The sequence below is a fragment of the Lissotriton helveticus genome, chromosome 5_1 (genome assembly GCF_964261635.1).
Source record: "Lissotriton helveticus chromosome 5_1, aLisHel1.1, whole genome shotgun sequence".
Lineage (NCBI taxonomy): Eukaryota > Metazoa > Chordata > Amphibia > Caudata > Salamandridae > Lissotriton > Lissotriton helveticus.
The window spans coordinates 1,643,819,338-1,643,836,676 of NC_136065.1; the positions used below are offsets into that span (position 1 = coordinate 1,643,819,338).

At 44.2% G+C, this 17,339-nt stretch overlaps 1 protein-coding gene and 1 pseudogene across 1 annotated transcript in view; one reads left to right on the top strand and one right to left on the bottom strand.

Moving 5' to 3' along the window:
* The window catches only part of SALL2 (spalt like transcription factor 2), a 246,152-nt gene that overhangs the window by 59,653 nt on the left and 169,160 nt on the right, over positions 1-17,339 (bottom strand). The gene's annotated exons all lie outside the window — the stretch shown is intronic.
* On the top strand, positions 1,322-2,283 carry LOC144756501 (cyclin-dependent kinase 1-A-like; annotated as a pseudogene).

Below are 17,339 nucleotides of genomic sequence, written 5' to 3' on the forward strand. Positions count from 1 at the left end.
CCTGCTTATATATTTACATGTATGTGTGTATTAAATATTTTTTAATTACAACATCTGGACAGCTAGCCAAGTCTGTCAGGCCTTCCAGGGAAAATCTATTAGGGACTATTACAATGCAAAGCTTCTACCCCTTCGATTTGTCACCGGGGCCAATCAACACCAAAATCCTTGCCAACAAAGGTAATCTGTGAGATTTCATGACGCACAATACATGACAGCATTTAACATGGCACATTAACAATCTACCCGGAGGCTTTAACATATGCATTTCATGACAAATAAATTAGGCCTACCGCCATTGTGGTGTATGGCTCTCATTGAAAGCCTCTAGCTTTCATTTCAGTTTCTGAAAGTTATAACTCCTTGCTATGACATCACAATAGTTTATTTTAAAAAACTGTTTATGAACTGTTGTGCTGGCATAAGGGCCTTCCAGAGCTTGTCTCTTAGAGCCTGTCAGCACACTCTGCTTGTCTGCTTTGACTGAAAGCAGAAAGCACAGCTACAGGAGAGGGAAGGAAAGCAGTGAAGATAGTGGCTTTTGGTTAATTCACATTTGCGTCAGGGAGGAGAGGGCATGTTATATATAGATCTCCCACTATCCTCTGCCGCTGCACAGTAGTTGAAGGCAGGGGCAGATGATTTTGGGGGCCATACATGACATAAAATTATAGATGGGTAAAAAGTGAATCACCGGTATGTTTCCAACCACTGGGTTCTGAATGACATGAAAGACATCTCGAGCTTCGCTCTCGTCTATTCAACGTCACTCAGAACCAGAACACCTTAGGTCAAAACATTCCCGTAATTCACTGTTACCCATCTACAAGTCTATATGTTATACCTTTTCATAATAAACAGATCAGACCTACGGCATTCGAAATAACGTCCCCCCAAAATAAATAAGCCTATACCATTTATATAATCGGATTGTCACCATTGCCAACTCAGACATACAATATTGAGCATAAACCTTCCCACAAGGCAACCATCAGATGTGCTGTAATAAAATGACAATTATGTTCACATTTACAGATGTCAAAACAACATAAAATCCCTCCTAACACAGAATACCAGGGATTAACATAGTTTAACACAGTTTGTTCGAGTGGGTCCCCAACAGCAAACCCATCTATTACAGTAAGCTGTGAGATTCCATGTAACAAAACACCTGCCTATAGGCTTTAGCACTGTGTAATAATAATCTATCCTTAAGAACCTATTGCCTATAATGCACGCTTTTCGCAAAAGGTAAGTCAGGCCTACTGGCTTTGAGTGTGGAAAGAAAGCTGTGTTTTTCAGTTTATAGTCTACTCTAACCATGGATGACTCTGCAAATGCAGAGAAAATTGGTGAGCGTACCTATGGAGTAGTATGTCAAGGGTGTCATAAGTCCACTGGCCAGGTGGTGGCCATAAAGAAAATTAGGTTTGAAAATGAACAGGAAGGTGTTCCTAGTACAGCCAGCAGAGAGATTTCGCTCTTAAAATAATTAAAACACTTTACTGTAGTTAGTCTCCAAGGTGTGCTCATGCAAAATTCAAGGCTTTACCTTTTTTTTAAATTCCCTTCCATTGACTTGAAGAAATATTTAGATGCAATTCCATATGGCCAGCAAATGGATACAATTCTTGTCAAGAGTTACTTATACCAAATCTTTTAAGGTATTATGTTTTGTCATGCATGGAGAGTCCTACACAGAGACTTAAAACCACACAACCTGTTAATCAACAACAAATGAGTAATTAAATTAGCAGATTTTAGTTTGGCACAAGCCTTTGGCATACCTGTACAAGTTTACACCAATGAGGTAGGGCCAGAAGTGCTGCTCTGGTCCCTCCGGTACTTCATCCTGTAGATTTATGGAGCATTACAACAATATTTGCTGAAATGGTAGCTAAGAAGCCACTTTTTCATGGAGATAGCGAAACTGATCAACTATTCAGAGCTTCACAAACTCCAAATAACAAAATCTGGCCAGCAGTGGGATCGTTGTAAGATTATAAGAACACCAATCCTATGTGGAAGGCGGAGGCTTGGCAAACCGTGTTAAAAACATTGATCAAGATGGACTTGATTTGCTAGCTAAAATCTTGATCTAGGATCCTGCAAGAGAATTGCAGCCAACGAGGCCTTGAACACCCGTACTTTGATGACCTGGACAAATCTAATGTTCAAGACAATCGGATCATGGACACATTAAAATGCTGCCATGGAGAGAAGTTCCTTCTATGTTTCAGGATTACAGATATAACCTTTGGGCAATCACCACTTTCATTTTAGTCCTGTCTGCCCTTTATTTGTATTATTGTGTAAAACATTTTACGCATTCAGATTGCGTCATAAGGATACATACAATGTATGGAATAGGTTGGGTTCCCCATCGCTCCCCGCTTAACTCCACCATTCACTGCTATCCTGACATCTTAGAGGCCCACTTGAGTACTAAAACTTGCTTGATGACTGTGGGCGTGTTTGCTGTCATCTGTAGAGAGGTGCAGCACTGGCGGTACTATCGTTGCTGGGCCTTTCTCCTATGTGTCATAGTGGCAGTACTATAAAATGGTGGACAGAGCTGCTTAATAAAGAGGCAGCTGCGGATGGGACCTGTTATGGGCAATAGTGGTGGGCATCAGTAACCTGTATGAGGGCTGTTCGCGGCCATCCAGGAGTTGGCACAGCCCTGGTGGCCTCATCGTTGTTGTGCCTTTTCTCCGGTGTGTCACGGCAGCCACATCACAAGATGGCGGAAGGAGTGACTCAATACGGTGGCAGCCGTGGAACAAGCCTTTGGCCAGCAAAGAAGCAGAGCGAAACAGGGGGCAAAAGAAAATATATTCTGCAACAGTGTATTGAAGGCAAACTAGAATTCAATTTGAAGACAAGCAAAAATATATAGGGGGGCCGAGGACCTTTTTACTGTGTGTTGCGGTGGCTGCTCCACAAAATGGCAGGCTAAGTGCCATGTTAGTCTGGACATTAGTCGGAGCCTCGGATGAGGCCTGAGACCGGTTTAAAAAAACATAACGCAATACAAGAGGCAATCAGAAACTCATTCTGAAACAGTGCATTGAAGGAAGATAAAGGTACATTTTGAGGTCTATCAAAAATACATTTTGTAACAACGGGGGAGAGGAGTTGGCCTAACGGCTAGGGCGCTCGACCTCGGACCTGGGGAACTTGGTTCGAGTCTCGGTAACGACGCCAAAAACCTCCTGTGATTCTGGGCAAATCACTTAATCTACCCGTGCCTAAAATTAATGTGTGTCCTCATGTGCCTAAAATTAATGTGTGTCCTCATGTAACGTAACTGGTGCTATGTAAAGCGCTCTGATACCTGATTCGGTTCGGGTCTAGTTCACGCTATATAAAAAAAACTCTGCATGAAAAAAAACCTCTGCAACAACGTGAGAGCGGAGCGAAGTTGGATGAAATAAAGGATACTTTGGGAAACAGTGTGGCCAGAAGGGCAGAGATAAAGGATACATTTGTAAACAGTGTGGCCGGGAGAGCAGAACATGTTGCAGCAGCGCATGGAAACAGTGTAGAATCGAATGTGAAGTGTCTGGAGAATGAAAGTATAAAAGACACTTGTGTTTGTTGTAGTAGCTCCTCCACAAGGTCCAATACCGCACCAGTTGGTAAAAGGATGAGACCTATGACTGACAATAGTATGGAGCCTAAAAGAAGAAGTTTGTGGCCGGGAGGGCATAACATGTTGCAGCGGTGCACAGAACCAGTGTAGCACCTACTATACCCGCCCGCCATCGGATTGGGAACCCGGAAAGGTGGTGGACTGGCTTGGCTTTCCCGCAAAATGCAGGCTTGACTGTGAAGCCTACTGGATAAAGCCATTTTGAAACAGTGTTGAGGAGAGGAACTTGCGAAATGTGAACGAAACACTTGGAAACAGTTCAACTGTGGCGTGTTTGAACCAGGGAAGCCGAAGGGGCTTGCTAGAGAATGCGCTGTGAAGCACTTGCCCGAAATAGATGTGAGGCTCATGCCTGTTTGAAGTGCCTATAGCGCGAAAAACACACTTGTCACTCCTAAACCAAAACACACCACAAACACAGTGTCTAAACACAATCTCTTACTCTTGACACTTTCAAAATATAGCACTGCGAGTTATTAACACAATGGGAAAAATACCAAGAAAAAAGAAACAGGCGATTGCCTAATAATAGGGTAGCTGTCAGCTGTAGTTGAGAAGTGCAAGTGAGAATAGACAGGAATGCCCAGCAGGTCTCTGAACACTATCCTGCAGGCTATTGATGCTTCACAAGAAGCATTAGAAAGGAAAATCGATGTCCTGGTGGCAGAGCAGAGACTAATAAGAGGGGATCGTCGCCATCTGGTGGTGAGGGTCATGATTGCAGAATGCACATTAGGCGAAATAACCCCTGAAGTGTCGGATATATGGAAACAATAAAACCTCCCTGAGAAGAGAGTAAACGTTGTGGGAACAAGGGAGGAGAACTCAGAGAATAGGGCCCGAAGGAATAATATTCGCAATAAAAGGCTGCCAGAATGGATAGAGGGGGCCAATGGAAACAGAACTACATTCATGGAGCCATGGTTGAGGGACGTAGTGGCTCCAGTGGGGCTTTCTCAGCACTATGCTCTGGAAAGGGCACATCAGGTACTTGGTAGGGCTCCTTTGCCTGGAGAGCTGCCAAGACGAGTGATTGCCAGATTGCTGTATTTTAAAGACTGGTATCATATCCTAGCACAGGAACAAACGAAGGGTGATATCTTTGTACAGAACAAGAGAGTAATGGCGGTCCCTGATTTCACCAGAAGCACAGGGATTCTTTTACAGAGGTCAAGGGATTACTTATGCAACGTTGTTTCCTGCTAGGGTGCGTGATACTTATGGCTGGGAGACACTGTTTTTTAACTCACCACAAATGCTCTCTGAGAGGATAGGTCAGCTCCCTCGGGGGGAACACGCTCGCCCCAAGAACAAGAAGCAGCCTGTTAGTCGTCTTAAAAGCAGGGGACGGAAAGGTGGAGGTGCAGTTCCCTCTAGGCTACAGGTTCGTCAGGAGCAGAAAAGACTGGTCAGGGAGATGGTGGGTTGTATTGGGCAGAATTGCAATCCCTTACCCAAAATACTGATGAGGATGCGAGGGGAACGGAAACAGATGGGTCCACCGCCTCTGAGTCGGAGGTGATCTTACCGCATGTCACACCTGGTTCATCTGATGATATCTTTTTAGAACCTGAGCAGACACAAATACATTTCTTGAAATAGTGTAAAAAAATATTGTAAATGTGGGGCAGCATCCTTCTGAATGGGGGAAGCACATACAATGAGTAGAAAAACATAGTAAATGTAGGAATATGTGGTGGTTGGCTTCACTCTGAATGAGAGGGTGGTGATGTGAAGGGCGGCGGCGAGGTGGGTGGATGGCAGAACCCCTTATGTATAGTATGGAAGGTGGGAATTATTCAGTTAGGATGGGGAGTGCACTCCTTCTTGTCCTGGGGTTGGGGAGCTGGAGAGTTTGGTTTTAGTTATGTAAGGTAAGGAAGTCCAATGGTCCAAATTAGAACAATGGAATGTTGGGAGCTCCTTTAAAGACAATGGAGTGCTCCCTGCTTCTACGGGCCAGTAAAGGCCCGCAGAGCAACATTCCAATGTTTTACAAAGGCCTCTCGGAGCTCAAGGGGATTTAAATTGCTTTGAGAAGCCTTTGTTTTATTTGTTAGAACATTCTGTCATCTAGTGGCAGAAGGTTCTAATAGCCTAATAGCCCTTCGTAGCAGGGCTATACGGCTATTAAAGTCCTGTCCCTTGTTAAAGTTCCTCGCCTTCGGCTCGGGCCTTTAACACGGGAGCAGGCCTTTAATAGCTAGTATAGCCCGCTACGGCGGGCTATAAGGCTATATTAGAACATTGGAATGTTGGAAGCTCCATTGAAAACAATGGAGTAGCTCCAGGCTTATAATGGCTGGTATAAGCCTAGAGCTCCAACATTCCAATGTTTCTTTGTTCACAGCTGTGGCTGTGAACAAGGGCTTCAGGGAGCCTGAGGGGATTTCAATGCCCTCGCGCTCCCTGAAGCCTTTGTTTCATTTGTTAGAACAATCTGCCCTCTAGTGGCAGAATGTTGTAATAGCCTTATAGCGCTTCGTAGGTGGGCTATACCGGCTATTAAAGTCCCGCTCCCTTGTTAAAGGCCCTCGCCTCGGGCCTTTAACGCTGGAGCGGGCCTTTAACAGCCGATATAGCCTGCTATGGCGGGCTATAAGGCTATAGTATATGTGTTAAGACTGGGAAAAGATAAGATGTCTAACATGTCATTCAATTTTATTGGAATGTGCTTGGATTGAATAACATGACTAAATGCTATAAAATCCATGCCTATTTAAAAAGACAGGGAACATGCATTGCATTACTGCAGGAGACCCATCTCACAGCAGGAAGCATTAAAAAAAGAGATGGCAGTGCCAGTTGTATGCCACCTCATATTCTGCTTTCGCAAGAGAGGTTTTGATATGGATTCGCCATGGTGTATCTTTTCAGAAAACAAATGAATTCATTGATCCTGGAGGAAGATATGTGGTGGTGTCGGGGCTTTTAGAAGGGCGGATCTGATCATTGTGGCGATCTATGCTTCATATACGGATCAGGGTGGGTTCCTTCAGGAATTAACAAGGAAATTGGCACCATACATGACACATACAATCCTCTTGGGAGGTTACCTCAACTGTATCCCAGAACCAGACCACAATAGATCGCATCTAGCCCTGGTGGATTTGTTGTTGCATCGTGTTGCTAGGCAATTTAAAAATTGACAATAAAGATACTGGTTAATGGATTTGTTGAAGTGTTCGCACCCTGATATTAGGGACTACTCATACTTTTCTGGGTTGCATGATTCTCATGTGCTTTTGGATACATGCTTGTGTCACCCTGCGGTGCATCATGAGGTCCAAAATGTCGAGTATTTATGCAGGATGACCTCTGACCATTATCCTGTTCTACTTTCATTGGACTGGAATAGAGAATGGGCACGAATACCGGACTGATGCTTGCGAGTTGAGGCCTTGGAAGATCCTGTGTTTCGCAATGTGATAGGAGAGGCAGTGGGACATTATTTTCAGGAGAATGAGGCTTTGACTGCGTCTCCTCTGACCGAGTGGGATGCATTCAAGGTTATTTGAAGGCACTGAATGTCGGAGATAGTGCAGGGTTAGGCATACCTTGGTGAAAGAGACTAGGAAGCTTGAGAAAGTGTTGCCTGAACTTGAGTTAGTGTGGCCTGAAAAGCTGGGTCTGAAGCAGCAGCTTTTAGACACCAGGGAGCAAGTAGCATTAGATACAGAAAAATTATGCTGCTTTGACTACAGAGAGTATATTCCAAGGGTGCATGCGGAGCATGACAAGACAGGTACACTGTTGGCCTGGCTCACTAATCCCAAGAATAGAGGCACACAGACTCTGGAGGTGGAGTCTGAAGATGACAGACACTTATATGCACTGGAGGCCATCAATAGAAGATTTAGGGAAATTTATACAGAGTTACATGCGGCACCATTGGAACTTCCGTCACAGTTTATCAGTGAGTGTTTAGACCTGTAGACTTGCCAAGGATTACAGTGGAGAAGGCAAGAGACCTGTGTGGGGACGTTACTATTCAGGAAGTGATGGCTGATATAAAGTATATGCGGAATTTTATGCAATTTATATGGAGGCGTTGGCACAGAAGCTGGTTAATCTCGACTCAGCTGCCCGTGAGGCGGGGCTCCTGCTCCACACAACTGTGAAGGCTTTAGTAATCCCGTTGTTAAAACCAGGAAGATCCCCAGAGGATGTACAGGCTTATTACCCACTTTCAATGCTAAATCTGGATTTATCTGGAAAATATTTAGTAGAGTCTTGGCAATACTCTTATCACCATCACTGCCCAAATTAATACATACAGACTACTCTGGGTTCACTCCGGGCCATAATATGGCCCTTAATATTAGGAGGGTGCTGGCGATTATGGAATCTGATTTTGATGATAAAGAAAAAGTAATGATGACGGCAATAGATATTGAAAAGGCCTTTCATAGTCTTCAGCAGGATTTCCTTTATAGGATGCTCAATAAAATGGGATTAGGTAACTGATTTGTCAAATGGGCGAAGCTTCTGTATGACATACTGCTTGAGTCTAAACGGGTAGGCATATTTCCGAAAAATTTGAGGTGGGACGGGGGGCACGACAAGAGTGCCCACTTTCACCATTATTGTTTGCAATTGCTATGAAAACACTTGCAAGTTGCGTGAGGACTGGATGGATCTACAGAAGAGTGGAGGTACAGGGCATCCAGCATTAAATGCTGATGATATGTTGTTATTTCTCAAACATACATGTGTAGATTTACCTCATACTATAGGCCTCCTAGATGGGTTTTGAGCAAGCCTCCGGCTTATGCATAAATTGGAATAAATCATACTTGTTCCCATTACTGAAAGATGTGCCGCAACGGATCTAAGGGGACTTATTTGGAATGGAACATGTCTAAAATATCTGGGGGTTCGATTATACCATGCACCCACTGATTTATCGTAGGGTAATATTGGTGTGGCTACTAGAGGGTTACAGGTATGTGTGGATTTCTGGAGAACATTGCCGCTTTCAGCGGCAGGACGAATAGCAGTAGCAAAAATGGTGGTGTTGCCCCGAATTCTTTACTTCTTCACAACACAACACAACACTGGTGATACCTTCTAGAGTTTCTTGGGCACTTGATTCCCTGTTGATTTGTCTTAAATGGGGAATGGGGGAACGTTGACTGGCTACGGCCAAATTACAATGGGCAACATCAGAGGTGAGGATTAGCTACACCAGATATGGGAACATATTTACTAGCGGCACAGTTTGTACAGTAGATTCACTCACAAAGATTTCCAGAAGAGGCAAGTTTGGAGATGTTACCAGGCTTGGATGTGCTGTATAGAATACTCCTGGCCCCGTCAGAGAACCTGTGCGGGGAATGACCACTGCGTTAAAGGTTGTGTAACACTGTTGGTGTTGTGCACGCCAACAAACTCATACTCCGATGCCCTATGCTCTGAACATGCTGTTGAGAAGTTTGGAGCAAATCAATCACAGGGGAAGGTTGAGAGGCATAGAAAAATTGGCAAACCAAGGGGTGCATAGGATAGGAGATCTGTACAGAGACGGGGTGCTACTACCATTTGAGGAATTTTCTGCCTCTTTTGAGATCCCAAGAGGGCAATTTTTATTACATCGGGGGTGACAGCCATGGTGCGCGGCCACTATGGTATGGGCTTAGAAGAGCCTTAATTACACAGCGCGTGTCAAATATTGTGTACTACATCGGGCAGCATGAAAGCGGTGACGTGTCTTTATCAGGCATTAAGAATTGATATGATAACGCCCCTTCTAGGTCTTAGAGAAAAGTGGGAAGACGACTTGGCTCACCCCATTCCTGGGTGGACTGGACTAAGATTCTTGCAAGTTCAAACACTGTGTCTAGGAATGTGAGATTTAAATAGATTTTTTTTGCTTACACAGGGCACATCTAACTTCAGGGAAAATAGCTCAGCTTTATCAGACAGTGGTGGCGTGCCCTAGATGTGGGGAACAAGGAGCAGAAATGTCACACATGGTGTGGTCATGTTCATTATTGGTAGGATACTTGAGGGAAGTAGTGTCCTGTATTAATGAGGTGACGCAGAGATCTATTGAGTGTTCCCCTGTGGTCAGTCTTCTATGGGGATTTCCAAGACATGTTAAGCGCAAAAAAAGAACAGGGTTTATTGACATTGCCCTGGTACCTGTTATATGGGTTAGGTAATCATGAATTGGAAGGCGTCAAGGCCCCCAACTGTGGTGAAAATGGAAAGATGAGCTGAATCAGTACGTGGGTTATGAGAGTGTAGTGTTGTATAGTGGTCTAAGGAGAGGAAAAGGATCAACCGAAATGTTCGAGCATGGGATCACTTATTAGATTCCCTAAAAAATGTGAATATGAGTGATATATCAGGGGGAAAAAATGTGTAGAAGTGTAGCCAGGATTATGGTACATGTATTGGCAGATTTTAAATGTACTTTGTGAACCAATATGTGTTGTATGTATGCTATGGTGGGGACTGGACTTTTAGGGAGGGGGAGTGGGGGTACGTGGATTGGTTATTGCAATGTTTTGCTTGTTTCCTTATAAAAGTCAGTAAAATTATGTTTAGATTAAAAAACGGATATATAAAATGTAAATAACTCTACCTAATATTTGTTAAGCATTTGAATGTGATGGAGGCAAATTCAGGGGCGGCTCCTCCATTAGGGCGGAGGGGCGCTGCCCCACTGCTTTCTCGCAGTGCGAGAAGCAGAAACATAAAATGCTAAAACTACCATTTTATGTTTCTGCTTCTCGCACTGCGAGAAAGCAGACATGTTTGGTTGGGGTGGACGGGTGTGTGGGTGTCCCTGCTCGAAACCAGGGGAGGAGTGGCCTGCCAAATGCTGTAGGCCTTGACTGTTTGGTCGACCATCTGGGGCTGACCAAACCAGTCTTTCGCACTGCACTCTCCCTTTTCTCCTTTTAGGCAATCCAAGCTGCTTTGTATCACCCACAAAGTGATACATGGAACAGGACCGCTTTTCATCAGGAATAAAATCCTCAAATACATTCAACAAAGGTACCTCTGCTTCAGTTTGGCACCTCGCCTCAAAACCACACAATACAAGAAAAAAACAATAGGTGACACATCGTTCAAGCATCCAAACTATGGAATTCATTAACCTCAAAACTATCTTATCTTCACAAGACTTCTCAAGAGTTGGCTCTTTCCTACATAACCACCATACTCAAATGTACAGCATAACACTGTGTATATAACAATGTAATTTGATTATATGTATGCATCTAGATATGTATGTTTGTTGATAATAATATGTACTTATGTATCTATATATTTATTACTTTACCCCTACTGTTAAAAAAAACGTTGACTCTCTCCAATGTACTACCCTATATTTCACACTATACCTCTCTCGATATATCCTGTTTCTCCATCTCTGACTCATCCCAAAACTCATTCTATTATGATCTCCAAAGTAACCCTTTCTAGACTCTTACCCTCCTCTATCCCTCCTTGGATCGCCCAAAACCTATACTATGATTTCCCAAACAACCCTTATAAATTCTTCCTTCACCTATCCCTCCTGTGACTCATCTGAGACCTCATTTTACTACTGTGATCTCCTTATTCCATTTCTAGAGATTCTTCCTGCCTTCATCTCTCCTTCTACTAATCCCAAACCTAAAATCTTACTACTATGATCTCCCAATAAGCACTTTCTAGACTCTTCCCTCTTCTATATCCCTATTATCCTTTTCAATCCAACTAACAGACTCAAATGTCAACTGCTCAAATCAAATCAAATTTCACTATACTATTCCACCACTTATCCTTTATGGGTTCCGGAGTAGGGTGCTACTCGCCGGAAAGCGCTTCAACACCTCGCATGGGGTAGTAAGTGCCTTATAAATGCAATTAAAATACAATACTAGCATTTACTAAGGCAAACATACTAACAATTAAGAAGCAGACCAGATACAAAATGTCACCTTCTAGTCAACAATTCCAGATACAGCAATGTGAAGAAAAAAGTATGTCCCCATAAGATATGTCTTATTTTGCATATTATGAAACATCTCACCTTCATCTGGTCTCCATCAAGTCCTAACAGTTGAAAAATCAAACCTAGAGTAACAAATGATAAACAAAGAATTCTGTTTGTCATTAGTAATTAAACAGAAAAATTAGCCCACTTTCGGTCGCATTGTGTGAGCAAGTAAGTGCACTGTTACTGCTTCCAGTCAGTTAAGAAGATAATTGGAATCTGGTGCTCCTAAAAAAATACAAATAATTCCACATTAGTAAAGTGTGAACTTCTGCGAGACACACTTAGTCAAAACTAGTGCCTAACAATAGGCACACCCGATGCAAAATATCACCTCCTGTGCAACGCACCTAGACTATAAGAGAGCTTGCTGACAGTCATAACAGAATCAAAATATCACCTACTGGCAACACGTCTTTTCATAAGCGGGCCTGCTGACAGTCATAACAGAATTAAATGATCAAGTACTGGCAACACGCCTACACCGTAAGAGAGCCTGCTGACAGTCATAACAGAATCTAAATATCACCTACAGTCAACACGCCTACACCGTAAGAGAGCCTGCTGACAGTCATAACAGAATCTAAATATCACCTACTGGCAACACGCCTACACCGTAAGAGAGCCTGCTGACAGTCATAACAGAATTAAATTATCACCTACTGGCAACATGACTACACCGTAAGAGAGCCTGCTGACAGTCATAACAGAATTAAAATATCACCTACTGGCAACACACCTACACCATAAGAGAGCCTGCTGACAGTCATAACAGAATCTAAATATCACCTACTGGCAACACGCCTACACCGTAAGAGAGCCTGCTGACAGTCATAACAGAATTAAATTATCACCTACTGGCAACATGACTACACCGTAAGAGAGCCTGCTGACAGTCATAACAGAATTAAAATATCACCTACTGGCAACACACCTACACCATAAGAGAGCCTGCTGACAGTCATAACAGAATCTAAATATCACCTACTGGCAACACGCCTACACCATAAGAGAGCCTGCTGACAGTCATAACAGAATCTAAATATCACCAACTGGCAACACGCCTACACCGCAAGAGAAACTGCTGACAGTCATAACAGAATCTAAATATCACCTACTGGCAACACGCCTACGCCGTTAGAGAGCCTGCCGACAGTCATAACAGAATCTAAATATCACCTACTGGAAACACGCCTACACCGTAAGAGAGCCTGCTGACAGTCATAACCGAATATAAATATCACCTACTGGCAACACGCCTACACCGCAAGAGAGCCTGCTGACAGTCATAACAGAATCTAAATATCACCTACAGTCAACACGCCTACACCGTAAGAGAGCCTGTTGACAGTCATAACAGAATCTAAATATCACCTTCAGTCAACACGCCTACACCGTAAGAGAACCTGCTGACAGTCATAACAGAATTAAATTATCACCTACTGGCAACATGACTACACCGTAAGAGAGCCTGCTGACAGTCATAACAGAATTAAAATACCACCTACTGGCAACACGCCTACACCATAAGAGAGCCTGCTGACAGTCATAACGGAATCTAAATATCACCTACTGGCAACACGCCTACACCATAAGAGAGCCTGCTGACAGTCGTAACAGAATCTAAATATCACCAACTGGCAACACGCCTACACCGCAAGAGAAACTGCTGACAGTCATAACAGAATCTAAATATCACCTACTGGCAACACGCCTACGCCGTAAGAGAGCCTGCCGACAGTCATAACAGAATCTAAATATCACCTACTGGAAACACGCCTACACCGTAAGAGAGCCTGCTGACAGTCATAACCGAATATAAATATCACCTACTGGCAACACGCCTACACCGCAAGAGAGCCTGCTGACTGTCATAACAGAATTAAATGATCACCTACTGACAACATGCCAACACCGTAAGAGATCTTCCTGACAGTCATAACAGAATCTAAATATCAACTGTTGGCAACACGCCTACACCTTAAGAGAGCCTGCTGACAGTCTTAAATGAATCAAAATATGAACAATTGGCAACACGCCTAGACTATTGGAGAGCCTGCTCAGGGTCATAACTGAATCAAAATAGCAAAAACAGCTTTTCGAGGGTGATGCCTAGAATGATACAGTGCCTACTGGGAAAAACAATGAGGCCAATACAAGGCCAACAGGAAGGTGGTGTAGGGTTTTATAGAGACTACTGCTTGACACCTTAGAGGAAATACAGGGCGTTGTGCCAGAATATAATTATTGGATACATCATTATAATATTATACATAAATACTGCCTCACTGGCGTTATTAACAGAACTTGAACAATACCCAGTTGGACAGCAGTTTTGTAAACAATATTTAGGACACAATATTTATGGCAGCCAGTATTTGTTTCTGTAAACAATAATCTGACATAAAATGTAAGTACAGATCCTACTGGAAGACACACCTCTGTGCTGTACGATGCAATTGAGAGATGCCCTTGGTGCGATACAGGATGCTTAGGGGACACATGGGCACTACAAGCATTGGCAAAGCAAATATATCTAGATTCAATGTACTAATGTTTACAAACTGCCTTTTTGCCTGCCGGGGTTTCCATGTGTTGCCATATGAAAGCCAGACCTATTGGCTTTGCCAATATTTGTTGTGTTTTAAACAACATCATTGCGCATACATGTATATGTGTGTATAAATATACATGTACGTATGACTAGCCAATAATTCTTGACTACAGCGATAAAAATCCCTGCTGCATTGCCATACACAGTGTGTGCCGGAGGATATATTTTTTCAATAGGGTACAATCTGCGAAACAGATTCCAGGCAACTCAGTACCTTATGGGCAAGAAAAGTGAGGCATACATAGACTGTTCGAAGATACAGTCCTTTGCAAACTGGGATCCAAAATTAGTACAATAAAATCACCTCTTGGGGGCACACCTAGGAAACACAGTATCTACTGTGAGACTTATCTGGTCTTATACAGAGCGCAGTGGGATCTACACTTGAGTCCATACACAACTGAAGCAATGTAAGACACAGAGACATAAGCACCTTGGGATTACAGCGCTTACAGGGAGATACAACTTTGACATTACTGCTGCTAGGACACATACTAGGTGTGACACATCACATACTGGGAGGCGTAGAAGATGCAATCCAAACCTACGTGGAGTCTGGCCTGGGCAAGATAGAACCCCTGGCAATACACGCAACAGAGAACCTAAATTGAAACACACATGTGCCACTGTGAGGTCCACTGGAATAGAACTGGATGGCACTTCAGTATCGAACGGCTATAGCAGTCCCTTCTGGGACGTGCAAGGGTTCTACACGGCCTATTTCGAGACAGGGCTAAGAAATTAAAGTACCTATTAGGAGACATAGAAAATACCCAGGGAGACACTGACCGTGCAGAGGCTCCTCCGTTAAGGCGGAGGAGCGTCACCCCACTGAGCAGTGGATAAAGGAAAAATAAAATGATAACAACATTGTGTTATTATCATTTTATTTTACTGGTTTACGGAGCGGGCGGGCTTGGCTGTGCCATAGCCAACAAGGGGAAGAGTGGTGGGCACTTATGTGCGCATGACTGTTTGACCGGCAGTCTTTGGTCACCCAAACAGTCATGCACACTTTTCATGTTCCCCACCAGGCTGTAATACACAGTCTGGTGGGGAACTTGCACAGGCTCCCACTGCCTGTCTGAGAATTGAACCACGGTGCTCAGACCAATCACAACGCTGCACTGCAACATTGTGATTGGCTAGGGGAGCCCGCTTGTGCTTCTGCTTCAAGCGGGAACAGAACAGTATGACGCAAGGCGGCGGTCCAGCAGCAAGGTAAGTCATTTTTTCTCCCTCCCGACCCTGCCCCAACCGTGCTACTCAGTGGCAGCCGCCACTGCATTGACCCTCTTCGGAAACACACCTATGACAAAACAATGCTTACCCTCTTTGGAAACACACCTATGACTAAACAATGCCTACCGGGGGGCACATCGGAATATTACGCAGAATATGGTAATAGAGAGTGTACAATGACACACCTGGGCAGGAAATCTGGCAACCTTCGGAGAACTGAAAGAAACACATTGGACAAAACATAGGCATGTGTGGGAAACATTTAAGATTTACTACAAGGCCCTCCTGAACCTGGAGGAATACATCAACGGAGAGACTCAACATTGTCTTCTTTTAAATGTACAGTGTTTTACCGAAGTCCTACATCAGTGGCACAGTACATAACCTGGAGGTGAAGAAACAAATAGAGCACAGAAGTACCTACTGCGAGGAAACCTGAGCCAATGTATTAGCACTCCTTGAGCAATGTACCACATAATCTGCCGCAAACCTGAGACAATAACCTGTTCTGTGCACCAGTCGGCCAACAGCCGACAGGAGCACTCCCTCCCTGGTGCTGCGAATGACCTTTGGCCGACGCAGGCCCGCCCACCCTTTAGAACGTCCGCACCACGGCAGAATTGCCGCCGCGGTTAAGGCGATAAAGCACGTAGAAAGATCTTCCATTAGAGGAATGCAGCACCTACAGGGAATCACGGCAAAGGCAAAACAGGCCCCAAAGGATGGCACACATGAGACAAGATCGCCCATACTGGGACACACAGTTCCAATAAATCTGCCATCAGGGAGTTTTCCCATTATGGCAACTATGAAATTATATCAGCATTTTAAAACACAATAGAGTTTAACATCAAGCGACCTTATTTGGCCCTGCTAGGGCAGCATTTTTATGATTATCAGATGCCAACATGGTGTGGACACCTTCTACAACATGTCTGCTTTCTAGCAGACTAAATATGTGGGTCAATTTTAGAAATGGATTTTCTGGTTGGCTAGGATATGCACCTAAGCCAGGCAGAAACCACCACTGTAGTCAGGATAAGGGGATTTAACGTCTAAAATAACCCCTGCTCCCCCGATTGGTAGCTAGCTTGGCATGAGCAGTCAGGATTATCACAAAAGCAGTGTGTAAAGCATTTGCATATAACAAACAGTAATACAGTGAAAACACTACAAAGGGACACCACACCAGTTTTACAAAAATGTTAAATATTTATCTGTGTAAAACAAGACCAAAACGATAAAAATCCAACATACAGTAATCCACAATACCAATAAAGTAAAAATAGACTTTATATACAGTCCCTTGAAGTTGATAGCTCCGCCCGAGACTATCATGGCGTTGTGAACAAACAAGTCCAACAGTCATGGCCGGTCATGGGGTCGCGGGCCAGCTACAGTGTCGGGAAGACCTATAAAACAATAGCTTTGTAGATGCAGGACATCGGACCTTGCGGTGAGCTCAAGAGGAGCGGCGTTGGCAGACGTCGGTTCCGGAAGACGATTTCAGGAGTCGCCGGGTCCTTGAAGTCACACGCGTTGCTGGTCAAACTCCTTGAGTTTGAAGACAGGAGTGCCAGCAGGCGTCGGGGCTGCGGTGTGAAGCGGAGCGGTGTGACATGCGGTGTCCTCAGGTCACGATGCAGGCAGCGCCTCTCTGACAGTCGTCCAGCGGCATGAGTGAGACCAGGGCTGCGGTGCGGGGCGCGTTGAGGTGCTCACAGGTCGTGGTGCAGGCAGCGGTGTCATCCTTGCTGAAGCGTTGTCGTCCGTAGACCTATGGCTGCGGTGCGAGACAGGGCAATGCGGCATGTGGGGCCCCAAGGTCGCGGTGC